This window comes from Bos taurus, chromosome 12, assembly GCF_002263795.3.
Source record: "Bos taurus isolate L1 Dominette 01449 registration number 42190680 breed Hereford chromosome 12, ARS-UCD2.0, whole genome shotgun sequence".
NCBI classification, from domain to species: domain Eukaryota; kingdom Metazoa; phylum Chordata; class Mammalia; order Artiodactyla; family Bovidae; genus Bos; species Bos taurus.
Window position 1 is genome coordinate 6,707,179 of NC_037339.1, and position 26,216 is coordinate 6,733,394.

The window sequence follows — 26,216 nt, forward strand, 5'->3', positions numbered from 1 at the left end:
CAGAAATATACAGGCAACTCCTGCAACTCAATTCCAGAAAAATAAATGACCCAATAAAAAAATGGGCCAAAGAACGAAATGGACATTTCTCCAAAGAAGACATACAGATGGCTAACAAACACATGAAAAGATAGTCAACATCACTCATTATCAGAGAAATGCAAATCATACCGCAATGAAGTACCATTTCACGCCAGTCAGAATGGCTGTGATCCAAAAGTCTACAAGCAATAAATGCTGGAGAGGGTGTGGAGAAAAGGGAACCCTCTTACACTGTTGGTGGGAATGCAAACTAGTACAGCCACTATGGAGAACAGTGTGGAGATTCCTTAAAAAACTGGAAATAGAACTGCCATATGACCTAGCAATCCCACTGCTGTGCATACACACGGAGGAAACCAGAAAGGAAAGAGACACGTGTACCCCAATGTTCATCGCAGCACTGTTTATAATAGCCAGGACGTGGAAACAACCTAGATGTCCATCAGCAGATGAATGGATAAGAAAGCTGTGGTACATATACACAATGGAATATTACTCAGCCATTAAAAAGAATACATTTGAATCAGTTCTAATGAGGTGGATGAAATTGGAGCCTATTAAACAGAGTGAAGTAAGCCAGAAAGAAAAACACCAATACAGTATACTAATGCATATATATGGAATTTAGAAAGATGGTAACGACAACCCTGTGTATGAGACAGCAAAAGAGACACAGATGTACAGAACAGTCTTTTGGACTCTGTGGGAGTCGGAGGAGGCCGGGATGTTCTGGAAGAATGGCATTCAGTTCAGTTCAGTCGCTCAGTCGTGTCCGACTCTTTGGGACCCCATGAATCGCAGGACGCCAGGACTCCTTGTCCATCACCAACTCCCGGGGTTCACCGAGACTCACGTCCATTGAGTCAGTGATGGCATCCAGCCATCTCATCCTCTGTTGTCCCCTTCTCCTCCTGCCCCTAATCCCTCCCAGGATCTGAGTCTTTTCCAATGAGTCAGCTCTTCTCATGAGGTGGCCAAAGTACTGGAGTTTCAGCTTTAACATCATTCCTTCCAAAGAAATCCCAGGGCTGATCTCCTTCAGAATGGACTGGTTGGATCTCCTTACAGTCCAAGGGACTCTTAAGAGTCTTCTCCAACACCACAGTTGAAAAGCATCAATTCTTCAGGGCTCAGCCTTCTTCAGAGTCCAACCCTCACATCCATACATGACCACAGGAAAAACCATAGCCTTGATTAGACAAACCTTTGTTGGCAAAGTAATGTCTCTGCTTTTCAATATGCTATCTAGGTTGGTCATAACTTTCCTTCCAATGAGTAAGCGTCTTTTAATTTCATGGCTGCAGTCATCATCTGCAGTGAATGGCATTAAAACATGTATAATATCATATAAGAAATGAATCGCCAGTCCAGGTTCGATGCAGAATACAGGAAGCTTGGGGCTGGTGCACTGGGATGACCCAGAGGGATGGTATGGGGAGGGAAGTCGGAGGGGTGTTCAGGATGGGAACACGTGTACAACCATGGCAGATGCATGTTGATGTATGGCAAAACCAATACATTATTGTAAAGTAAAAAAAAAAAAAAACTTGGTGAAGGAGGGGAATTGTAGTGTGTGAGATAAGCTTATGGAGATTCTTCTGATTCTTTAGTGGAGAGGTAATTGGGAATCAACATCATCAGCCTTCTGGTTCCAAATGGTCTGGGATATAAGTCCTTGTGGGCAGTTTACGATTAACATCTTTCACCTGGCAGAGGTTTCATATCTATAAAACAGTTCAAATCTTATGTCTCAGAATAGTATCTATAGCTGTTTAAGGGGAACTAAAATTCATTGACTTTGTTTAATGACTAAAGTATCATTATTTTGTCTTGCCTGACTGTTTCCCTTTCTTTCTACATTTTCTCACTTCTCTGATTAAATTTACTGTGTAACATGGGGGATGGAGAAGGCAATGGCACTCCACTCCAGTACTCTTGCCTGGAAAATCCCATGGACCAGAAGCCTTGTAGGCTGCAGTCCATGGGGTCACTAAGAGTCGGACACGACTGAGCGACTTCACTTTCACTTTTCACTTTCATGCATTGGAGAAGGAAATGGCAACCCATTCCAGTGTTCTTGCCTGAAGAATCCCAAGGATGGGGGAGCCTGGTGGGCTGCCATCTATGGGGTCGCACAGAGTCGGACACGACTGAAGCGACTTAGCAGCAGTAGCAGCAACAACATGTGGGTGGCCTAGGAGATTTAATTTTTCTACAATGGGCAGGCGGTGGACAATGGAAGGGAATGGTCTGTTCAAGGAAGGGTCTGTAGGGTCCTGCTTGGTTACACAGTTACCAAATTATGTGCTGAATTTCTAGTAAAGAAACTTTACTTTTATAGCTTTCAACTTATAGAAACCATACTTGTAAGAATAGAAGAGATCAAAGGCATTTTAGTGGGGTGTTGTTATAGAATCATATTTACTAAATTAAATCAATAGGGATTTACTCAGTAATTTACTCAGCAGGAACCAAGAAAACTATTTTTTATTTTGAACAGTAAATTGGATTTTACTAGTGCAATTTTATTCAAGAAGGTAATGTCAGGAGAGTGAATAATTTCCTTGGATTAGTCTCACTGCAACAAAGATTTGAAAAGGTGGACAAGGGTTACAGCTCAGTTACAATTCAACATTTTATTCGGTAAACAAAGGATAGAGTGCCTCCGAGGCATGAGGGTGAGCCAACCCCAAAGGAGAAGCCTCAACTCCTCCTTGCTCCCTCTTTTTATACTTTTTGTCTCCTCCTCTCAAGCCTGCCCTATGCAAGTTAGGGCTAGCAACTATCATCAGGCTGGAAGGGTGCATGTTTGTCACCTGAGCTTCCTACTCCAGTCCAGCAATTTTTCCTCTGTTCCCTTTTCTCAGTGTGTTTTCCTTTCTTTGTCTTTTAGCCGGTGCCATTTTGACACCTTTTCTTATTCTACCTACCTAACATTCCCCCATCAAGAGAGGGGAGGTCCCAATTCTTTGCGAATAGGGGTGTCAAGGTCTCTCTGGCTACTTCCTGCTGAGCTGAGATGGCAAGGGCCATTGGGCCTCCCTCTCTTGCTAGTCTCAAGCCTCAGAGTCCTTATAGTGGTGTCCATCTGAGGGCGAGTGAATTTCCTTAGCTAAGACAAACCAAGAGAGAAACAGCAGTGTAGCACAGACGGAATGCAAGAGTTATCCTGAGAAAGCTTAACCTCAGAAATTTAATTTTTGAGGTGATCATTAGAGTGGCACTTATTTTCAGTCATGAATAGATACTGGAGATCTCCCAGAGGCTCACAGGTGTACTGAGTTTCCTCTTCTGGTTTCTTCCATGGCTTGACTCATGAGTAGTGAATCTAGGAATCATGCCCTGGTAACTTGACTGTTGTCAGGGTAGAAAGTATTATAGGGTAGGGCCCGTCCATGTGGGCCAGAGTTGAGCCTTTGGGGACCCATCTTTCCAGATCTTAATAAGGACTTGAGTCATTGGGGCATATAGTGATGGCCATTCAGAATCTTTTGGGTCATGCTTGACACCCCATAAGCATATAGCTTGTTGGAATTGCCCAACAGCCATGGTGTAAGACCACAGGGTCTGGGCCTCTGGATCTAGGAAGAGGTCATTGACTTAAACAAAATGTCTCCCATATAGCATCTCATATGGGTTAAAAGTGACCCGTTCCTTAGGTGCAATATGGGTGTGGAGGAGAGCCACTGGTAAAGCCTTCATCCTTCTGAGCGAGGTCTCCTGGGTTATCTTTTTTATCACTGATTGTAAGAATTGGTTGAATCTCTACCTTTCCTGAAAACTGAGGCCTCCAGGCACAATGGAGGTAATAAGTAATGCCCAATGCTTTAGAGACCCCTTGGGTGATTTTAGAAGTAAATGATATCCCATTGTCACTCTGTAGTGACCTGGGCAGGCCAAATCTCAGAATGATTTCATAAATCAGTTTTCTCACCACCTCCTCAGTCTTCTTATTCTGAGTGGGAAAGCCTTCAATCTAACCTGTGAAAGTATCTGTCATGATTAATAGGTATTTATATATTTGAGAAACTAGCATCAGGGTAAAGCCCATCTGTCTGTCCTCTCCTGAGGAGGTCCCATACAGGATGGGCCAGCTGGGATCTTTGAGTTCCTTGGGAGTTATTCAGTTGGCAAGTGAGACACCAAGAGACTCCTTGCCTCATAGTTATTTGGAGGCCTGCTCCTCTAAAGGATCTTTCTACTGATCTTTAGGGGGCCTTGTTCCCTAGATGAGTAGTGGCATGTAGGGAGTTAACCAGCTTCTGTTGGAGGGTCCCAAGCTGAAAGAGGTTTTGGAACAATGCCATATGATATTCCTGAAAGCCCTCACTCTTGGTTTTAAGAGTCTCACTTTCAGCATATGAAGGAGTTTCTGGCAAATTAGCCTTTGAAACTAGACTGGCAACCCCTATTAAGTCATTTCTCTGTAATGCTGCTCTCTTAGCTGCCTGATCAGCCCGTGGTTCCCTCGTGCCACTTCCACTTCCATGGGTATCCTTTACAGTGGGAGACTGAAACCTCCGCGGGCAGGTGGGACTGCCTAGGAGCCTAAGGATTTGATCACCATACTTGATTGGGGAGCTTTGGGTGGCCAACTGACCTCTTTCTTTCCAAATAGCATTATATGCTTGTAACACCAGAAAGGAACACTTGGGGTCGGTGTAAATGTCTACTTTTTTCCTTTTTCCAGCTCTAAATCTCAAGTCAGAGCTATGAACTCAGCCAGCTGGGCCGATATACCTGGTGGTAAAGGTTTAGCCTTTATGGTTTTGAAATTGGAGAGTACTGCATATCCTTCTCTCCCTTTTCCATCTAAGACAAAGCTGCTTCCATCAGTGCACCAGAATTCCTCAGAATTGGTCGAGGATCTTCTGACAAGCCCTCTCGGAGTTCTGTTCAATGGTCCAAACTGTCTAGGCAATAGTGAAAGGGGAGCAAGCTCTCTGGGGTAGGCAGGAGGGTGGCTGGGTTAAGAGGCTCAAAAGGGTGTACAGTCAGTCCTGGATTTTTCATCAGCATTACCTGATAATTAAGGATTTTGACCAGACATCCCTAAATGGCCTCTCCATTCAGGAGTTGTTTCACTTGGTGGCTTGTAAAAATAGTTTGGCTTCAAGAGAGAGTTTTAAAGCATCTTCTATGAAGACTGCAATATCTGCAAGGTTTCAAAGGCAGGGAGGCCAGCCACAGGTGGTTGGGTTGAGCCTCTTGGATAGTAAGCTATGGGCTGGGGCTCAGGTCCCAACCTTTCAGTTAACACTCCCAAGGCTATTCCTTCCTTTTTTGTGGACATGTAGTTGGAATGGGCTTTCCTGATAGCTCAGTTGGTAAAGAATCCGCCAGCAATGCAGGAGACCCCGGTTCAATTCCTGGGTCAGGAAAATCCCCAGGAGAAGGGATTGGCTATCCACACCAGTATTCTGGTCTGGAGAATTCCATGGACTGTATAGTCCTTGCAGTCTCAAAGAGTCAGACACGACTGAATGACTTTCACTGCACATAGTTGAAATGCTTTTTCTGGGTCTGGCAACCTCAAGGCAGGTGCTTGGGTTAAGGCTTGTCTTAGTGTAACCTCTGCCTCCTTTTTAGGAGGTCCCCATGTCAATGGGATTGAATCATAACATCCTTTTAACCTTTCATATAAGATCTGGGCAATTAGGCCATAGTTGGGAAAGGCAACTGGAGGAGTCCTTATACTCAGTAAGAGGATAGCTTCCTGGACGCATGAGTAATCTGAACTCCCAGGTAATCTGACTTTGACTGGACCATCTATGCCTTAGCAAGGGCGACTTTTTTATCCCCACTCTGCCAAAATGTTTAGAATCTGAATTGCATGTTGTTAGGCATTTTCCTCATCTGCAGAGCATATTAATAGGTCATCTGCATATTGTAATATTTTCCCATTAGGTCCTAAGTCCAGACCTAAGAGACCCATCCCAACTAAGAGCCTGTTCAAAGAGATGGGGGCTATCTCTAAACCCCTGAGGTAATATTGTCCAGGTCATTTGTTGTTTTTCTCCTGGATCTTCTCATATGCTATGCTATGTTAAGTCACTTCAGTCGTGTCCGACTCTGTGTGACGCCATAGACGGCAGCCCACCAGGCTCCCCCGTCCCTGGGATTCTCCAGGCAAGAACACTGGAGTGGGTTGCCATTTCCTTCTCCAATGCATGAAAGTGAAAAGTGAAAGCGAAGTCGTTCAGTCGTGTCTGACTCTTAGCGACCCCATGGACTGCAGCCTACCAGGCTCCTCGGTCCATGGGATTTTCCAGGCAAAAGTACTGGAGTGGGGTGCCATTGCCTTCTCCGGGATCTTCCCATAGATTTTGCTTTTGGAGAGGCTGTAATGAGCTCCTCAGTAGTAAACAGGAGCTGTAAAGCTCTAGGAGATGAGAGGCTTCTCGTCACAAGGATGGTCCCCAGCTTAATGAGTGTGTGTGTGTGTGTGTGTGTGTGTGTGTGTGTGTGTGCACGTGTTAATTGCTCAGTCATGCAGTCATGTTCAACTCTTTGCTACCCCAGGGACTGTAGCCCATCAGGCTCCTCTATTCATGAAATTCTCCAGGCAAGAATACTGGAGTGGGTTGCCATTTCCTTCTCCAGGGGATCTTCCCAACCCAGGAAATTAACATAGATCTCTGCATTGCACAGATTCTTTACCATCTGAGCCACCAGGGAAGCCCTTAGTGAGTTTGTGTCTTCTCAATCAGGATGTAGTATACTCAGGGACCACCAGAAATTGGTGGAAAAATATCTGTCCATCCCTGCAACAAAGAGGTGCTTGGGTGAATTTATCTGTAATTGTTTTCCCTGTAGCACCTGTACCAAATGTTACAGGTCTGTGGAGAAAAGTCTCCAGAGTATGAGGTCAGAATAGTGTAGGTAGCCCCTGTGTCAACCAAAAAATTTTCAGACCTACTTGCCTTATCCAGCTGCCCCCTTGGCTCCAGCCCTGTGATGGTTATCTGTGATAGGTAGGTTGGCTGGAATGGGGCACTTCAGTCCTACTGAACCATCAAGAGGGAAGGCTTGCCACTTGATCTAGAGGCTCTTGGGTCCCAAGGGCAGAATGCCACTCAATTGATGGCATTTGTAGCAGGCTGTTTTTTGAGGCTTGTCATGGTTTGGACACTCTGGCCCAATGCCCCAACTGTCTACAGATGAGGCATTTGTCTGGTGCCTTGTCCTTCAAGGACTTGGGGTTTGCCATAGGGCTTCTCTGGAGGGTGGCCAGTATCTGGGCATACCTTGTCTCTTTCCTTCTCTCCCTTTCCTGGGCCTTGGCCTCCCTCTCCTGTTCTCTGTTATAAAAGGTATTGGTGGCTGTCTGGATCATTTCGTGTAAAGAGGCAGCAGGATCCTGTTGCTGTAGCTGTTGCAACTTTATCCTGATTTCTGATGCACATTGGGACAGGAATTTGTCTTTTAAAATCGCCTGTCCCACATAAGGGTCTAAGTCCAAATTGGTAAACTTTTGGATGGTCCCCTTCTAGTCTTTCCAGAAAGGCAATGGGGTTCTTGTTGGTGCCTGCATTATTGCTGAAACCTGCACACAGCACCACAGCACCACAATGGGCTTCCTTCTATTTCCATGGATGAATTTAGGGTGATTCTTTTTGAAGCTTATCCTATCTAGTACTGTTGCAACTTGAGAGCTGGGTATCCCCAGGTCAGGGAGCAGATTCTCAGGCAGGTTGAGGCAGGTCAGCTTCCTGGAGATTGAATTCCTGGGCAGGTCAAGGTATGTTGGCCTCCTGGGATCCCCGGATTGGCAGATCCCCAAGCAAGTTGAGGCATGTTAACCTCCCGAGGACCAGATCCCCAGGAAGGTTGAGGCTGGTATACCTCCTGGGACCCCCAGACTGGAGTTGGGTGTCCTCAAGGTCTCCAGCATGACTAGTGCTGGGTTGGATTAAGGGGTTGTAATCAGAGAGCCAGGCACCCCCAGATTGGGATTTGGGTATTCCCAGGGATTCCAGCAGAGAGTTGTTGGATGGGCCTAATTCATTGCTGGTTTATCTGCCCCAGATGGGAATCGATAGCATAATGGGAAGCAATCCAAGCCTGTGTCCTGAGACCGGGAACCTGGAAAAATAGCAAAAAGCCTAATTCTCTTTCACCCTGAGGAAAGGCATATCACAGATTTCCTCCCCCAGTCCTCCATAAGAGCAATTTAGGGCGTCTCCAATGACAAACATTTCATTGTCATAGGCCCACTCTAGGTAACAACAGAAGTAATGATAAAGGAATGGGTTTTCAGGTAGGGGCATTAAAAGTATTTTAATAATGGGCTGGGTGGAGCAATGTTGCCTGCAGAGGGGGCAGGGTTGTGGTTGTAGGAGTTGAGGCATAAAGTGGTTTAAGGGCCAGGGACAGCTAAACTTACAGAAAATGTCAAGAGGAAATAGATCATATGTTCAATAAAGTGGAATGGAGATTTGATCCAGGGGGTATGTTCCCAGCTTTAGGAGAAGAATGGTAAGTATTTGGGCCCAAATGGTCTACAAGGATAACTTTCAACTTGGCAAACATCATAACTGGAGGCCCAATTGCCCTTGAAGGGATGCCACCAACAGATGGATTTCTAGTAGGCATTGTGTGCCTGTCACCCACCCTAGCAGGTCCCCTGACTGATGCTTTTGTCAAGCATGTTGTAGGAAACACAGGAGATGAAGGCCTGAATCTCCAGAGGGATTGGACACTATACAATATTTCCTAAGGGCCAGCCATTTTCTGGTTGTCCAGACACAAAGGTGCAGAGACAACACTGTGGACCCAGACAGGGCTCACAAAAAGAGCATACCTTCTGGAATTAGAAAGCTGATGACTCTCCCAATACTTTTCAGACAGTGGCATAGGTGGGGGGTGAGACTAGAGGACGGGAGGAAAAATAAGTAGGAAGAATGTTTGAAGGAATCCTTTTCATAACCTGCCGGGAAAGCTGCTAAATGCCTGACCTGTGTCCACGTAGTTTTCTTTGCCCTGAGTCCTTGGAACAATGAAAATTAAGGACAGAAGAACCCTTACCTTCTTGGGCAGCAGCTACTGGGGTACAGAGGACAGTGGAACCTTCAGGACACTTCAGGGAGTAACCCCTGCCAGAATCCCTCAGTTACATCTACAGCTGCTCACCTGTTCACAAGGGGTTCGAGGAGACAAGAAATGAGAAACTGTAAAGAAATTAAGATTTTGTTAGCTATGTGGTCTTTCCAGCCATAGAGGTGAGACCTTCCTACCTTATCTGGAGGTCTTCTGAAACTGAGTCTCGTGAGCTTTCCACCACATTAGGTTTTTTTTTTTTTTTTTTTGGCTAGCAAATTAAGATGTAGACATTAAAAAATAAATACTATATTTGTCAAAAATCAATAAAACAATGAAAGATTCAAACTTTCATGAATTTTTACGAGAATAGCATTTAAGCTTTAGCTACTCATTTATTCTATGCTTTTATTTTCTATTTTTCATTTTTTTTACTATTCATGTAAGATCAATATTGATTTCTCCTGAAAACTGTTATAAAAACAATCAGATTTTTTAAATAGAGAATCTCCATTTACTGTTGAAAGGTAGTGATGATTATTGGTCAATTACATCAATTTTTCTTACTTATTTCAGTTAGCATAAACATAAGAACCCCCCCCCCAAAAAAAAACTAGCGTAATATAGTGGATTTTTTACTTCTAGTAAATAAGTAATGACATTTAGTGTGAGTTTTATTTTTAACAGAGCTGTTTCCCATTTTAATCATGTATCTTTTGCGAAACCACTATTGCTTTGCAGTCTCTGCTGTCTTCTGCCTTGCAAATTGAATCTCCTGCTAAAGCAAGTCAGCTTTCTTTAACATAAAACTGTGTGTATGTGTGCATGAGACAGAAAATCAGAATCCCTATGGTAGGTATCTTGTTTAATTAGTCTGGAGATTTTGATAAATCCTCAATACTTTGGGTTCAAGAAACAATTGAAACTCTCATTATTTTGATGAAGAATTCTTTTTACTTAGATACATTTTCACAATAGCTACTTGTACACTGCTGAAATTAGAATTAATAGGCAATATATTTGGCTTGAAAGAGGCATACAAAATAACTATTTTACTTCATGGATATGTGTATTTGGGTGTAAATAAATAGAGAAAATAAGTCAGGTCTTGGGATATTGCACAATGTAATAGTATCAGATGTCATTGTTTCCAGGGGGATGGAAACAGCAATTTCTGTGTACTAACTCAAACTAAAATGTCATAAAAAATTGCATTTCACAGCAGCAAGCCAGAAAAATAGTACATAACATCATTATTAGAAGTTTTATTTAAGCATCTTCAACACACTTCATGTGCTACATAACTCTTTTAAAATAGGAAAGAATAACAAGCATAAATGAGTTGCACAATTAAAAATCAAAAGACGCATGCTTTGACAGGACAGAGAAATTACAAGAGGACATCATGAAAGTTTCAATCAATCTAATAATTAGGTCTACTCTTACTTACGTGGGTACTGTTAGATGCTTACTTAGGATAATGTTTTTGCAGCAAACCATTGGACATACATAATTCTTGCGGTTAACTGCTCCCAAGGATTTCTTTTTATCACATTTTATATAAAATGTTTTTTAATATTATCACATTAATAAACATGTGGTCAGGTGGCAAAAGTGGTAAAAAACTTGTCTGCAAATGCAGGAAACTTGAGACTTTGGTTCAACTCTTGGGTTGGAATGATCCCATGGAGAAACGCAAGGCAACCCACTTCTGTATCTTGCCTGGAGAATCCCACGGACAGAGGAGTCTGGCGGGCTATATGTCCATCGGGTCGCAAAGAGTTGGCCATGATTGAAACAACTAGCACACACGCACATCAGCTGTTGTTCAGTCACCCAGCTGTGTCCAACTCTTTGAGACTCCAAAGACTGCAACACACCAGGCCTCCCTGTCCCTCGCCATCTCCCAGAGTTTGCCCAAGTGCATGTCCATTGCATCAGTGATGCCACCCAGCCACCTCATCCTCTAACACCCTCTTCTCTTTCTGCTTTCAATTTTTTTCAGCATCAGGGTCTTTTCCAATGAGTCAGCTGTTTGCATCAGGTGACCAAAACATTGGAGCTTCAGCCTCAGCATTGATCCTTCCAATAAGTTACTCAGGGTTGATTTTTTTTAAGATTGACTGGTTTGACCTCCTTGCTGTCCAAGGGACTCTCTGGAGTCTTCTCCAGCACCACTAGTTGGAAAGCATCAGCTCTTCAGTGCTCTGCCTTCTTCACAGTGCAGCTCTCACAGACATATGTGACCACTGGAAAGATTATAGCCTTGACTATATGGACCTTCCTCCCAATGTAAGAAACATAAAGGAAGTGGGTTCAATCACAGGGTTGGGAAGATTCCCTGGAGTAGGAAGTGGAAACCCACTCCAGTATTCTTGCCTGGAGAATAACATGGACAGAGGAGTCTGGCAAGCTAAAGTCAATAGGATCACACAGAGTCAGACACAACTGAAGTGACTTAGCTAAAAGCAGTAACTACTTATAAGTTGTCATAAGGATCACTTCAGTTATTACTGGAAAAGTGTCTCAAGTCCGGAGCATAGTAAATATACACAGATCTGTGTTAAACATATAAATAAAGTACAATTGTATTTTAAAACAGGGATCATGCTTAATAGATTAAGAATAAAGAGTCCTTGGAATATTTCTGACATAAAAATGAAATTGAGAAAAAATAATTTTTAGAAAGCAGATATGGAAAACATGCTTATGAAAGAAATATAGCAGAAGAAATAGCCAATGATGCAACAAAGCAAAATGCAAAACAGAGAAAATACCTCTATCTTTTCTGCGACTTAAGACCTGTATCTGCATATATTATAAGATATAGATCTCTTCCAGTTCAGCTCAGTTCAGTCACTCAGTCCTGTCCGACTCTTTGCGACCCCATGAATCACAGCATGCCAGGACTCCCTGTCCGTCACCAACTCTTGGGGTTCACTCAGACTCATGTCCATCAAGTCAGTGATGCCATCCAGCCATCTCATCCTCTGTTGTCCCCTTCTCCTCCTGCCCCCAATCCCTCCCAGCATCAGAGTCTTTTCCAATGAGTCAACTCTTCCCATCAGGTGGCCAAAGTACTGGAGGTTCAGCATTAGCATCATTCCTTCCAAAGAAATGCAAGGGCTGATCTCCTTCAGAGTGGATGGGTTGGATCTCCTTGCAGTCCAAGGGACTCTCAAGAGTCTTCGCCAACACCACAGTTCAAAAGCATCAATTCTTCGGCGCTCAGCATTCTTCACAGTCCAACTCTCACATCCATACATGACCACAGGAAAAACCATAACCTTGACTAGCCGGACCTTTGTTGGCAAAGTAATGTCTCTGCTTTTGAATATGCTATCTAGGTTGGACATAACTTTTCTTCCAAGGAGTAAGCGCCTTTTAATTTCATGGCTGCAATCACCATCTGCAGTGATTTTTGGAGCCTAAAAAATAAAGTCTGACACTGTTTCCACTGTTTCCCCATCTATTTCCCATGAAGTGATGGGACCAGATGCCATGATCTTCGTTTTCTGAATGTTGAGCTTTAAGCCAACTTTTTCACTCTCCTCTTTCACCTTCATCAAGAGGTTCTTCAGTTCCTCTTCACTTTCTGCCATAAGGGTAGTGTCATCTGCATATCTGAAGTTATTGATATTTCTCCTGGAAATCTTGATTCCAGCTTATGCTTCTTCCAGCCCAGCATTTCTCATGATGTACTCTGCATATAAGTTAAATAAGCAGGGTGACAATATACAGACTTGATGTACTTCTTTTCCTATTTGGAATCAGTCGGTTGTTCCGTGTCCAGTTCTAAATGTTGCTTCCTGACCTGCATACAAATTTCTCAAGAGGAAGGTCAGGTAGTCTGGTATTCCCATCTCTTTCAGAGTTTTCCACAGTTTATTGTGATCCACACAGTCAAAGGCTTTGGCCTAGTCAATAAAGCAGAAATAGATGTTTTTCTGGAACTCTCTTGCTTTTCTGATGATCCAGCAGATGTTGGCAATTTGATCTCTGGTTCCTCTGCCTTTTCTAAAACCAGCTTGAACATCTGGAAGTTCATAGTTCATGTATTGCTGAAGCCTGGCTTGGAGAATTTTGAGCATTACTTTACTAGCATGTGAGATGAGTGCAATTGTGCGGTAGTTTGAGCATTCTTTGGCATTGCCTTTTTTGGGATTGGAATGAAAACTGGCCTTTTCGAGTCCTGTGGCCACTGCTGAGTTTTCCAAATTTGCTGGCATGTTGGGTGCAGCAGTTTCACAGCATCATCTTTCAGGATTTGAAATAGCTCAACTGGAATTCCATCACCTCCACTAGCTTTGTTCTTTGTGATGCTTTCTAAGGCCCACTTGACTTCACATTCCAGGATGTCTGGCTCTAGGTCAGTGATCACACCGTCGTGATTATATGGGTCATAAAAATCTTTTTTGTATAGTTCTTCTGTGTATTCTTGCCACCTCTTCTTAATATCTTCTCCTTCTGTTAGGTCCATACCATTTCTGTCCTTTATCGAACATTTGCATGAAATGTTCCCTTGCTATCTCTAATATGCTTGAAGAGATCTCTAGTCTTTCCCATTCTGTTGTTTTCCTCTATTTCTTTGCATTGATCGCTGAGGAAGGCTTTCTTATCTCTTCTTGCTATTCTTTGGAACTCTGCATTCAGATGCTTATATTTTTCCTTTTCTCCTTTGCTTTTCACTTCTCTTCTTTTCACAGCTATTTGTAAGGCCTCCCCAGACAGCCATTTTGCTTTTTTGAATTTCTTTTCCATGGGGATGGTCTTGATCCTTGTCTCCTGTACAATGTCACGAATCTCAGTCCATAGTTCATCAGGCACTCTATCTATCAGATCTAGGCCCTTAAATCTATTTCTCACTTCCACCGTATAATCATATGGGATTTGATTTAGATCATATCTGAATGGTCTAGTGGTTTTTCCTACTTTCTTCAATTTCAGTCTTAATTTGGCAATAAGGAGTTCATGATTTGAGCCACAGTCAGCTCCTGGTCTTGTTTTTCTTAACTGTATAGAGCTTCTCCATCTTTGGCTGCAAAGAATATAATCAATCTGATTTCGGTGTTGACCATACGGTGATGTCCATGTGGAGAGTCTTCTCTTGTGTTGTTGGAAGAGGGTGCTTGCTATGACCAGTGCATTTTCTTGGCAAAACTCTATTAGTTTTTGCCCTGCTTCATTCCATATTCCAAGGCCAAATTTGCCTGTTACTCCAGGTGTTTCTTGACTTCCTACTTTTGCATTCCAGTCCCCTATAAGGAAAAGGACATCTTTTTTGGGTGTTAGTTCTCAAAGGTCTTGTAGGTCTTCATAGAACCATTCAACTTCAGCTTCTTCAGTGTTACTGGTTGGGATATAGACTTGGATTACTGTGATATTGAATGGTTTGTCTTGGAAACAAACAGAGATCATTCTGTCATTTTTGAGATTGCATCCAAGTACTGCATTAAGGACTTCTGTTGACCATGATGGCTACCCCATTTCTTCTGAGGGATTCCTGCCCACAGTAGTAGATATAGTGGTCATCTCAGTTAAATTCACCCATTCCAGTCCATCTAAGTTCGTTGATTCCTAGAATGTCGACAGTCACTCTTGCCATCTCTTGTTTGACCACTTCCAATTTGCCTTGATTCATGTACCTGACATTCCAGGTTCCTATGCAATATTGCTCTTTACAGCATCAAACCTTGCTTCTATCACCAGTCACATCCACAGCTGGGTATTGTTTTTGCTTTGGCTCAATCCCTTCATTCTTTCTGGAGTTATTTCTCCACTGATCTCTAGTCAGCATATTGGGCCCCTCCTGACCTGGGGAGTTCCTCTTTCAGTATCCTATCATTTTGCCTTTTCATACTGTTCATGGGGTTCTCAAGGCAAGAACACTGAAGTGGTTTGCCATTCCCTTCTCCAGTGGACCATATTCTGTCAGATCTCTCCACTATGCCCCGCCCATCTTGGGTGGCCCCACAGGCATGGCTTAGTTTCATTGAGTTAGACCAGGCTGTGGTCCTAGTGTGATTAGATTGACTAGTTTTCTGTGAGTATGGTTTCAGTATGTCTGCCCACTGATGCCCTCTCACAACACCTACTGTCTTATTTGTATTTCTCTTACCTTGGACGTGGGGTATCTCTTCACGGCTGCACCAGCAAAGCGCAGCCGCTGCTCCTTACCTTGGACGAGGGGTGTCTTCTCACTGCTGCCCCTTCTGACCTTGAACGTGGAATAGCTCCTCTAGGCCCTCCTGCACCCGCGCAGCCACCGCTCCTTGAAGGTGGGGTAGATCCTCCGGGCTGCCGCCTCTGGCCTCGGACACAGGGTAGCTCCTCTAGGCCGCCGCCCTTGACCTCTGACACGGGGTAGCTCCTCTTGGCCATCCCTGCGCCGTCGCAGCCTGGCACTCTTGGCCGCTGCCCCTGACTTTGGACGTGGGGTAACTCCTCTTGGCCGCCTCCTCTCGGGCATGGGGTCCTCCCGGCTTCTGCCCCTGACCTTGGACGTGGGGTAGCAGCCTGCGCTAAATGCGCGGGTCGCAGCCACCTGCGCTAAATGCGCCGGTCGCAGCCTATTTTTATATATTTATTTCTTGGCAATTGCATTTACTCTAATTTTTTAAAGTTTTTATAATGTTGTGTTGATGTCATATTGTGTTACCATACAACAACGTAAATCAACCACAACACATAAGTCATTTCACATTGACCCATTAAGAAAAAATTTAAGTTGTCTTTTTTTGTTGTTTTCATTTTTTAATATAAATTTATTTGTTCTAATTTTCTTACTATATTAGTTAATCTTTCTCTGTTAGTAAAGAGGGATTGCACATCCGTCTATGTGAGATAAACAGATGACTTCCAAACTATGCAAAATTAATTGCAGAGTAATAATCTCTGCACAAGGGGAAACACATGAAAAGGAGGGTGAGAGAATAATGGGACGTGAAGAATAGTGTATGCCCACCCCCACCCCCCACCCCCCGTCAATATACAAATACACTACGTGTTAGACCATTGGTAAGAGAACACTGTAAAAGTTCTCGTTAAAAAAAAAAAAAGATAGAGAATAAATATTTTAGATTCTGAAAACTAACAAACATACTTAAAATTTAGCTTATTTTATAAACCAGCTATGTGTGTTGCTTTTAGAGAACTATATGTCTTTATGAATATGGAAGGAAAATCAGAGATTTGATCAGTTTTTCATAGTAAAATTAAAAATTTAGAATATCTGAAGACTTTACAGCTCTCTATTGTTGTTTTTGTGGTTCAGTTGCTAAGTTGTGTCCAACTCTTTGCAACCCCATTATGGCAGCATGCCACACCTCCCTGTCCCCCACTATCTCCCAGAGTCTGCCCAAGTATCCAACCATCTCATCCCCTGTTGCCCCCTTCTTCTCATGCCATCAATATTTCCCAGCATCAGGATTTTTCCACTGAGTTGGCTGTTTGCATCATGTGGCCAAAGTATTAGAGCTTCAGCATAAGTCCTTCCAATGAGTATTCAGTGATGATTTCCTTTAGGATGGACTGGTTTGATTTCCTTATTGTCCAAGAGACTCTCAAGAGTTTTCTCCTGCACCACAATTTGAAAGCATCAATTTTTTGGTGCTCAGCCTGCTCTATGGCCCAGCTCTCACATCCATACATGACTACTGGAAAAACCATAGCTTTGACTAGACGGACTTTTGTCAGCAAAGTGATGCCTCTGCTTTTTAGTACCCTATGATAGCTCAGCTGGTAAAGAATCCATCTGCAATGTGGGAGACCTGAGTTCAATCCCTGGGTTGGAAAGATCCCCTGGAGAAGGGAAAGGCTACCTACTTGGGCACTCTGGCCTGGAGAATTCCAGGTACTGTATAGTCCATGGGGTCACAAAGAGTCAGACACAACTGAGTGAATTTCACTTTCATTTTCACTAGGTTTGCAACTGGTTTTCTTCTAAGAAGCAAGCATCTTCTAATTTCATGGCTGTAATCACCATCTACAGTGATTTTCGGTCAGTCAATCAGTTCAGTCACTCAGTGGTGTCCGACTCTTTGGAACCCATGGACTGCAGCACACCAGGCCTCCTGGAGCTTACTCAAACTCATGTCCATCGAGTTGGTGATGCCATCCAACCATCTCATCCTCTGTCATTCCCTTCTCCTCCCACTTTCAATCTTTCCCAGAATTAGGGTCTTTTCAAGTGAGTCAGCTCTTCACATCAGGTGGCCAAGGTATTGGAGTTTCAGCTTCAGCATCAGTCTTTCCAATGAATCTTAAGGACTTATTTCCTTTAGGATAGACTGGTTGGATCTCCTTGCAGTCCAAGGGACTCTCAAGCGTCTTCTCCAACACCGCAGTTCAAAAGCATCAGTTCTTCAGCGTGAGCCCAAGAAAGTAAAATCTGTCACTGCTTCCACCTTTCCCCCTTCTATTTGTCATAAAGTGGGACTGGATTCCATGATCTCAGTTTTTTGAGTTTTCAGCCAATTTTTTTTCAGTTTCCTCTTTCACCTTCATCAGCAGGCACTTTAATTCCTCTTTGCTTTGTGCCAGTAGAATGGCAATATTGACGATATTTCTTCCGGCAATCTTGATTCCAGCTTGTACTTCATCCAGCCCAGCATTGTGCACAATATACTCTGCACACAAGTTGAGTAAGATTCTAACTGTTGCTTCTTGACCCACATACAGGGTTCTCAGGGGACAGGTAAGGTGGTCCAGTATTCCCATTTCTTTAAGAGTTTTCCAGTTTGTTGTAATCTGCAGTCAAAGGCTTTGCCATAGTCAATGAAACAGAACTAGATGTTTTTCTGGAGTTCCCTTGCTTTATGATTCAGCGAATGTTGGCAATTTGATCTTGGTTCCTCTGCATATTTTAAATATAGCTTGTATATCTGGAAGTTCTCTATTCAGGTACTGCTAAAGGCTAGTTTAAAGGATTTTGTGCATAACCCTTACTAGCATGGGAAATGAGTTCAATTGTCTGGCAGTTTGAACATTCTTTAATACTGCCCTTCTAGGGAATGAGAAGGAAGATTGATATTTTCCAGTCCTGTGTCCACTGCTGGGTTTTCCAAATTTGCTGGCATATTGAGCACAGCACTTAAACAACATTATCTTTTAGAATTCTAAAAAACTCAGCTGGAATTCCATCACCCTCACTAACTTTATTGGCAGCAATGCTTCCTAAGGCCCTATTGAGTTCAACTCCAGGAAGTCTGGCTCTAGGTGAATGTCCACACCATCATGTTTATCCATAAGAATAAACTTTTTTGTACAGTTCTGTGTATTCCTGCCACTTCTTCTTGATCTTGTCTGCTTCTATTAGGTCCTTACCATGTCTGTCCTTTATTGTGCCCATCTTTGTATGAAATATTCCTTTTTATCTCCAATTTCCTGAATAACCTCTAGTCTTTGCATTTTCCTCTATTTCTTTGTATTGTTCACTGAAGAAGACCTTCTTATCTCACGTTGTAATTCTCTGGAATGCAGCATTCAGTTGGGTATACCCTTCCATTTCTCCCTTGCTTTTTTGCTTCTGTTCTTCCCTCAGCTATTTGTAAAACCTCCTCAGACAACCACTTTTCCTTGTATTTCTTTTCCTTTGGGATGATTTTGATCACTGCCTCCTGCATAATGTTATAAACCTCTGTCCATAGTTCTTCAGGCACTCTGTTTGCCAGATCTAATCTCTTGAATCTATTTGTCACTTCCACTGTATAATCATAAAGGATTTGATTTAGGTCATATCTGAATGGCATAGTGGTTTTCCCCACTTTCTTTAGTTTAAGCCTGGATTTTTCCCTAAACTGCTGATGATCTGAATTAGAGTAAGCTCCCGGTGTTGTTTATGCTGACTGTATAGAGTTTCTCTATTTTTGGCTGCAAAGAATGTAACCAATCTGATTTTTACATTGACCATTTGGTGATGTCCATGTGTAAAATTGTCTCTTGTGTTGTTGGAGAGGGTGTTTGCTATGACCAGTGTGTTCTCATGGCAGAATTCTGATATCCTTTGCCCTATTTCATTTTGTACTCCAAGGTCAAACTTGCTTGTTACTCCAGGTATCTCTTGACATCCCACATTTGCAGTCCAATCTCCTATGATGAAAATGACATATATATTGGTCTTAGTTCTAGAAGGTATTGTAGGTCTTCATAGAACTGGTCAACCTCAGCTTCTTTGGCATCAGTAGTTGGGGCTTAGACTTGGATTGCTCATGTTCTAAATACGGTATCCTTTTTTTTTTTTTTTTAAGGCCAACATTTATTACTGGTGAGGGATAACTTAAAGAACACTTCTGACCACTGGGATGTAGGCTTATTTTCTCTCAAACATATTAATATTAAATGACATTAAAAAGAAGAAAAACTGTTTTGATTAAATAAACTGTACAATAACAAGGTTTAAATCAAAATCATGATTTGATTTAATTTTACATTTTTTTACCCAGGAAAATTTCCCCCAAAATTATGTGTAACTTGAAAGGAATTTTCATAACAGCATTACCAAAGTAATAGGTGTTGCTGTAATGTTTTCACAAACATTCCTTTAAAAGTGTGGAATTAATGTTTCATGTGTTCCAAAGCAGCAGGCTAAATTACTTTATAAATGGAATATATTGAGTATATATTACAACATTTCTGGATTTTTAATTTACCAGTTTTATCTTCTGGGTAAATATCCAATTTACTCTCAGTTTTTCTGGAAAACTTTGACACATTTATTCATTTACAGATTTCAAATGTACATCTTTAGTCTTGGAAAGTAACAATTGAGCTATTTTAGTTCAATTTCTTTCAGAAGTAATTTTATTTCCAGATCCCAAAGAATTGTTAAAAGTTAGTATTTCACGAGTAGTTTATGGAATTCATTGCTTTACAGAAATATTGACAATTACACCAATGCAATGTTCTAGGAAAGGAACTTGATGATTTTGACTCACTGATGTAACACTTTGACAAGGGAAATACAGCTCCTCTATGTGAAAGGAGTCATTGATTATTCCTCCCCTTCTCTGTTTTCTTGTGCATCTTTTAACTTTTATTTATGTTTATAAAGCAAAATCAAGCATCACCCCAGGGATACTGATCTGGAAGATCTAAGATATTCACTGTTTTTATAGACTAACATGCGCATCATGGAGATAGGCATTAAGTCAATTCAGAGCAGATGCAATTCTCAGAGGTAAATTTCATTCAGTAAATATTTACTGAGTGGCTATTGTATGTGAGTAACTGTTCTAAGCTTTAGAGATTCAAAGACCAGACCTCAAAGATTTTAGGAAAGAGTAGTACAGACAGATAGGTAAACAGATAATTTCTGGCTTCTTTTTTTTCCCCGTTCTAAATACAAAACTTTTTCCATTTTCCTTTAAAATACCCTTGAGAATACAGAAAAATCAAAATCTGGCAACAACACCAAATGTTTGCTCTTGCTTTGGAGAAGTTTTCCACTAAATGAATGATAGAAAAGATTGAATTTAGAATACAGTCTTGATTACTCATTGTATGCCATATGCTTAATCAGAACAGACAAAACTAAAAGGAGACTGACGTAATGACTCCACCAATTATCTATACATAAATCCAGAGTTCAGAGCTTGCAAAGATGAAAATGAAAACAAAATTTCTTCCCTCCCAAGAAATGCATAAGAAAGAAAAACAACAGGTGGATTTCCCTCTAAAATAATATAAAAATATATTTTAAGTCTGTCAGAGCCAGAATTCTTAACTCATTCCCTGCTAGGCCCTCCTGTGATGCAAACAAACTAGTTCCCAACATGTAAAAGTGTAAACAATAGAGAACAAGAGGTTAAAAATGTGGAAGAGGATATCCTAGACAAAGTGTAAGTGTTTAAAAATGGGCCTTGTAAGTGAAGTGTTTGCCTGCCAGGAAGAACCAGAAATAGTAACATAGTAACAGAAAAGGACACATAATACTAACAGAGTGGGTTTCAGGGGACATTATAGATAAGCAGCCTCTAAGTAGAATAACAGTGAATGGTTAGATTTATATAGGCCTGGAGGTTTTGAATCTCTGTCTAGATTTGGAGTGACTTTTACTTAAATCTGGCCTGTTTTATTAGCACACAAGAGTATGAAGATGCAATTAAAATGTAATCCAATAGTTCAACAGGATATGTTATTTTTTTGTGAATGAATATCCCAATTTTAACCATGATATTATCTTCCCTCGTGGCTCAGACAGTAAAGCGTCTGCCTGCAATGCAGGAGACCCAGGTTCAATCCCTGAGATGGGAAGATCCCCTGAGGAGGCAATGGCAACCCACTCCAATACTCTTGCCTGGAAAATCCCATGGACAGAGGAGCCTGGTAGGTTACGGTCCATGGGGTCGCAGAGAGTCGGTGATACTAAATGCCATCTAAAAGCATTATGTGTGGCTAAATTTGTAGACTATGCTAAATCCATCTGCATGCTCTATTTGGCTTATAGGACAGACACAATGCAGATCATCTATAGAATATAATTTTTTTTATTACAAGAAGAGCGATAGCTAGACTAAAAAAATAACATTTTAAATACGACACTACTCTGAAGAATTTTTGCTTCGCAAGTGGCGCTAGTGATAAAAAACTTTCCTTCCAATGCAGGAGACTTAAGCGGTGTGGGTTTGATCTCTGGATATGGAAGATCCCCTGAAGTAGGGTATGGCAGCCTACTCCAGTATTCTTGCCTGGAGAAGCCCATGGACAGAGGATCCTGGCGAGCTACAGTCCATGGATTCTCAAAGAGTTGGATACGACTTAAGTGACTGAGCATGAGCACGTTCTGAAGACATTGCATTAAATCCTTACCAAAAAAAAAAAAAAATGAGAATCAGAGACAAGTAGCTGTTAAAACATAGCTGTTAAATAACTTGACAGAAGTCAAGACGTCTCTCTAGGCCTATCACTTATCAACAGGCAGCTTATCTAGTCTCAGTGTTCACAATGACTTAATTGGGGTCGTTCACTCTGAAACAAAGAGGCGGGAAGGTAATCACCCACAATCCATGGTCTAATTTCTAGGGTCAGTTAGAAATTCTTTTCACTTGGCTTTAATGGATTGTTATGGTGTTCCCTATGTCACCCCTATTGCAATCACAGACATAAGGAATATTATGAAGATTTTTTAGGATAAACTTAAATAAAAACTAGTCACTAGAGTGACTTTTTTCCCCTTGGTGTCTTCCTTTTCTGATCTTTTATTATCACTAATTTATTTTAATTGGAGGCTAATTACTTTAAAATATTGTGGTGGTTTTTGCCATGCATTGACATGAATCAGCCTTTACATACCTATCGCTCATTGATTTGTTTGTTTACTTTGAATTTATTATCGCTGAAACAATCAAGAAAACTCTTCCTTCAGTAAACGGTATCCTAGCAGAGCACTATGGCTTATATATCTTTTCAGTATCAGATCTGAGGGAGTGTCAGAATCTGATCAAATATAATTCAAGACAAGACTCAGATTTTTTTTAATAAAATATTTTCTCTTAATATGGTTTATTTCAAATCAGTGTGCAAATTAAGAAATATTCCTCAAACTTAGTAGAAAATTAAATTTCATTCAATTTCCATTGCTGTTATGGAGTTTTGTCCATTTAAAAGAAGAATAATCTAGGCTTAGCTTGAATATAAATGCTGTCTAATCATGGCAAACCTTTGGGCTAAATATAATGATGACCTTTTAAGCATCATAAACTGAGACTCAAAATGTTATGTACGGAGCTCAAAGAAATGGATAGGATAGACTTTTTTAACCCAGACTTTCATCCTTCAAAATAGATGCTTTTTTTAATTAAACCATAGTATCTATTTTCTTTTATTTTATGCATTTTGAGGAAGATTATGAGAAGTAAATGTTTTAACAGACATTAGGATGTCTCGTTAGATCTTTCCTCACTGAATAATGCAAAGGTTCTTTATCATATATAAACTCACAATGCTAACTTTAACTTTTCTTCCATATTTAGATGTTTTATAATTTTTTATTTGCATTATGTAATATAATAAAAATAAACACAGTGTTGCTTTCTATAAAAATAAATGCAACCATTCTATTTACTGTAATTAGAGATTCCTTTCCCACTTTTTTATATATTCAATATGCATTAAGATATCTTAAATACAGCAATGATCAATCAATAAATGTTTCATAGTTGCAAACAGGATAAAATAATTTGCATCTTTGACAGACATAGATATATTTCTATGTATATGCACGTACAACTTCTGCCTTTTTCCTTGGCCTGTCTTAATATTATCCCTTATATCCATTATAAGTGTATTCCATGTGGATCTTTAATTTCAGAATTTATCAAAAGTTCAGGATAGAACATGTAAATTTGAATTAAATCTGCTGCTTTCATTGACTATGACATTAAATGTCTGGAAGGGAAATGGTTTATATGAATTATCTTAAAAGACAAAATGAAATGTAGCATGATATTTGGAATATAAAATTATAAAACTGCTTATTGTGAAAAAAACTATATAATAAAGGATAAATGATGATCCTCTGAAAATTAAATTATACAATTAGTAAGTGTGATGAAATAAACCAGAGAAAATTTAAAGCTGAAATTTGATTTTTGTGCAGTAGGACTTGATTATAATCATATAAAGGCATCCTCAACTATCTAAATCATTTGTCTCAAAGAATGAGAACAAAAAATAAAACAGTATCTTAAATATTTATTAGCCAATGAATTATTTTAAAAGATGGGCTATAAAAACAAAAATTATTAAAAGTCCAATCAAATACTGTGCATAAAGTAGTACAATATAATATCCATTATTGGGTAAATTTATAAACATCACATTTTGGTCACTTGTCATTAAGCAATTTATTAACACAATTTTTTTTTTTTTCTGATTCAGTGTTCACAAAGCAAACAGATAAAATCAATTTCTGGCTTAATCTGATATGTCATAAAAAGAAAGAAGATTAAAAGTAGTCAGTAAAAGACAAGCTAATGAACACAACAATGTGACACTGTACACACAATATACACAAATGCGGGTATGGATGTGGATGTCTATCTGTGACGTACATCTGTGATGTGCTTGTAGTTTACCCTATGAGTAATCTCTAAGAAAGTATAAAACAAAACAAAATGCTGATAATTTACATTGGTATAAAAAACTTCATAATTCCATGGTTTATTTTTAATGTAACATTTCAACTAATTTAGTATTAAAATGTGTCATTCATAAAGCTTCTGTGGATTATTACAGAAGAAAACTTAATCTAATGGCTAGGGTATTAATAGAGGAAAATTATGTCACAGTAATAACCAGGCATTCCTTTTCAGTGATCCTGATGATATAATAAATCCTTCCTTCACCCTAGTTTCCCAGTTGTGATAATGTTACATCAAAAGAAATTCTCAAAGCCTTTTCAAAATTAAAGAAATCAGGAGTCCCTTTTTCCATCCATGGTAACAAACCATCCCCTAATCATTTTTCAACCTTGCTAATTTGTAGCCAAATTTTCAGCCTTAGGGGATCATCGTCTCATTGGAGTTGACTGATAGATCTGGCATTGTAAATTCTCCAGAGCTTCTCTAGGGAAAAAGAACTGAACACTTCATAAATATAGTATTTTCCACTGCTAGCAATGTAACCATAGTCGTTCCCATCTTCTAGAATGTCAGTTCAGTTCATTCGCTCAATTGTGTCCTACTCTTTGTGACCGCATGGCCTGCAGCACACCAGAGTTCCCTGTCTATCACCAACTCCCAGAGCTTGCTCAAACTCATGTCCATCCAGTCAGTGATGCCATCTAATCATCTTATCCTCTGTTGCCCCCTTCTCCTCCTGCATTCAATCTTTCCCAGCATCAAGGTCTTTTCTAATGAGTCAGCTCTTCACAACATAGGGACACAGAATTAAAAGAGTACTACAACTCACATTTCAGAAATTAAATAGTTCACCTTTGAAACAGTTCTAGAAAACAAGTGGACTATTGAAATGTAAAGGAGAACAAAAAGAAGCCTGAAAGAGTTGCTTTAGATTTGCAACATGTACATACGAGGCCATCTTTTAAAAAGCTGTGGGTACACTTATCTCCCTCTTCCCATCACTTTTATTAACTCTTCTAAAGGCATAGTGTTTTACCTCAAACTGATTCAATTGAATGTAGGAGAAAATATGTAAAAATGAGTGGATACAGCCAGAAAGAAAATAAAGTGCACTCTAAAGGTATCTCTGAATGTGTGCTGAGTCACTTAGTCATGTCCAACTCTTTGAAAACCCATGGACCATAGCCCACAAGACTCTTCTGCCCATGGGATTTTCCAGGGAATAATACAGAAATGGGTTGCCAATTCCTACTCCAGGGGATCTTCCCAATTCAGGGACTGAACCCATCTCTTACATCTCCTGCACTGACAAATAAATTCTTAGACACTGCACCACCTGGGAAACCCTAGAATTGATATTAGCCTCTTCCTTTAGAAGTCTACCTTTTACGGGCATTCTTTTTTTTTTTTTTTTTAACTATTTTGAAACCTGGGTTAATTGTGCTCATCTCTGACACCACCCCTCCCCTCGATATCCACCCGGCCCCAGACCATTTCAAAGACATAAATTCACCCCAGTATCCCAGAATTTTTTAATATACATTTATTTATTTTAATTGCAGGCTGATTACTTTGCAATATTATACTGGTTTTGCCATACATTGACATGAATCTGCCATGGGTGTACATGTGTTCCCCATCCTGAACCTCCCTCTCACCTCCCTCCCCATCCCATCCTTCTGCCAGTGAATGAAATCTTTGCTTTATTTCCTATCTACCTTTTATTTCTTCCACTTAGCCATCTCTGCCAGATCTAGATCTATTTCTTCTAAATTCTTTTCATAAACGTATAAGCCATAATCCACCCAAGTCTTTGCCACTTTATATGGAGGTTGAGCAAACAGTCATTCTAGAATCAAGTCCTCATCATGTTTCTCTTTATCCCCTGCTTTGTTTGCCAGGAGGTCCCTTAGCCAGTTTGATTGATGGATCTGATCTATGTGTTGAATGTGTTTCCTCCTGAATGCATATGATTAAACTCCAAAGTGATGGGGGAATTCTTTGGTGGTCCAATGGTTAGATTTCTGAACATTCACTGCTGAGTTCGCAAGTTCA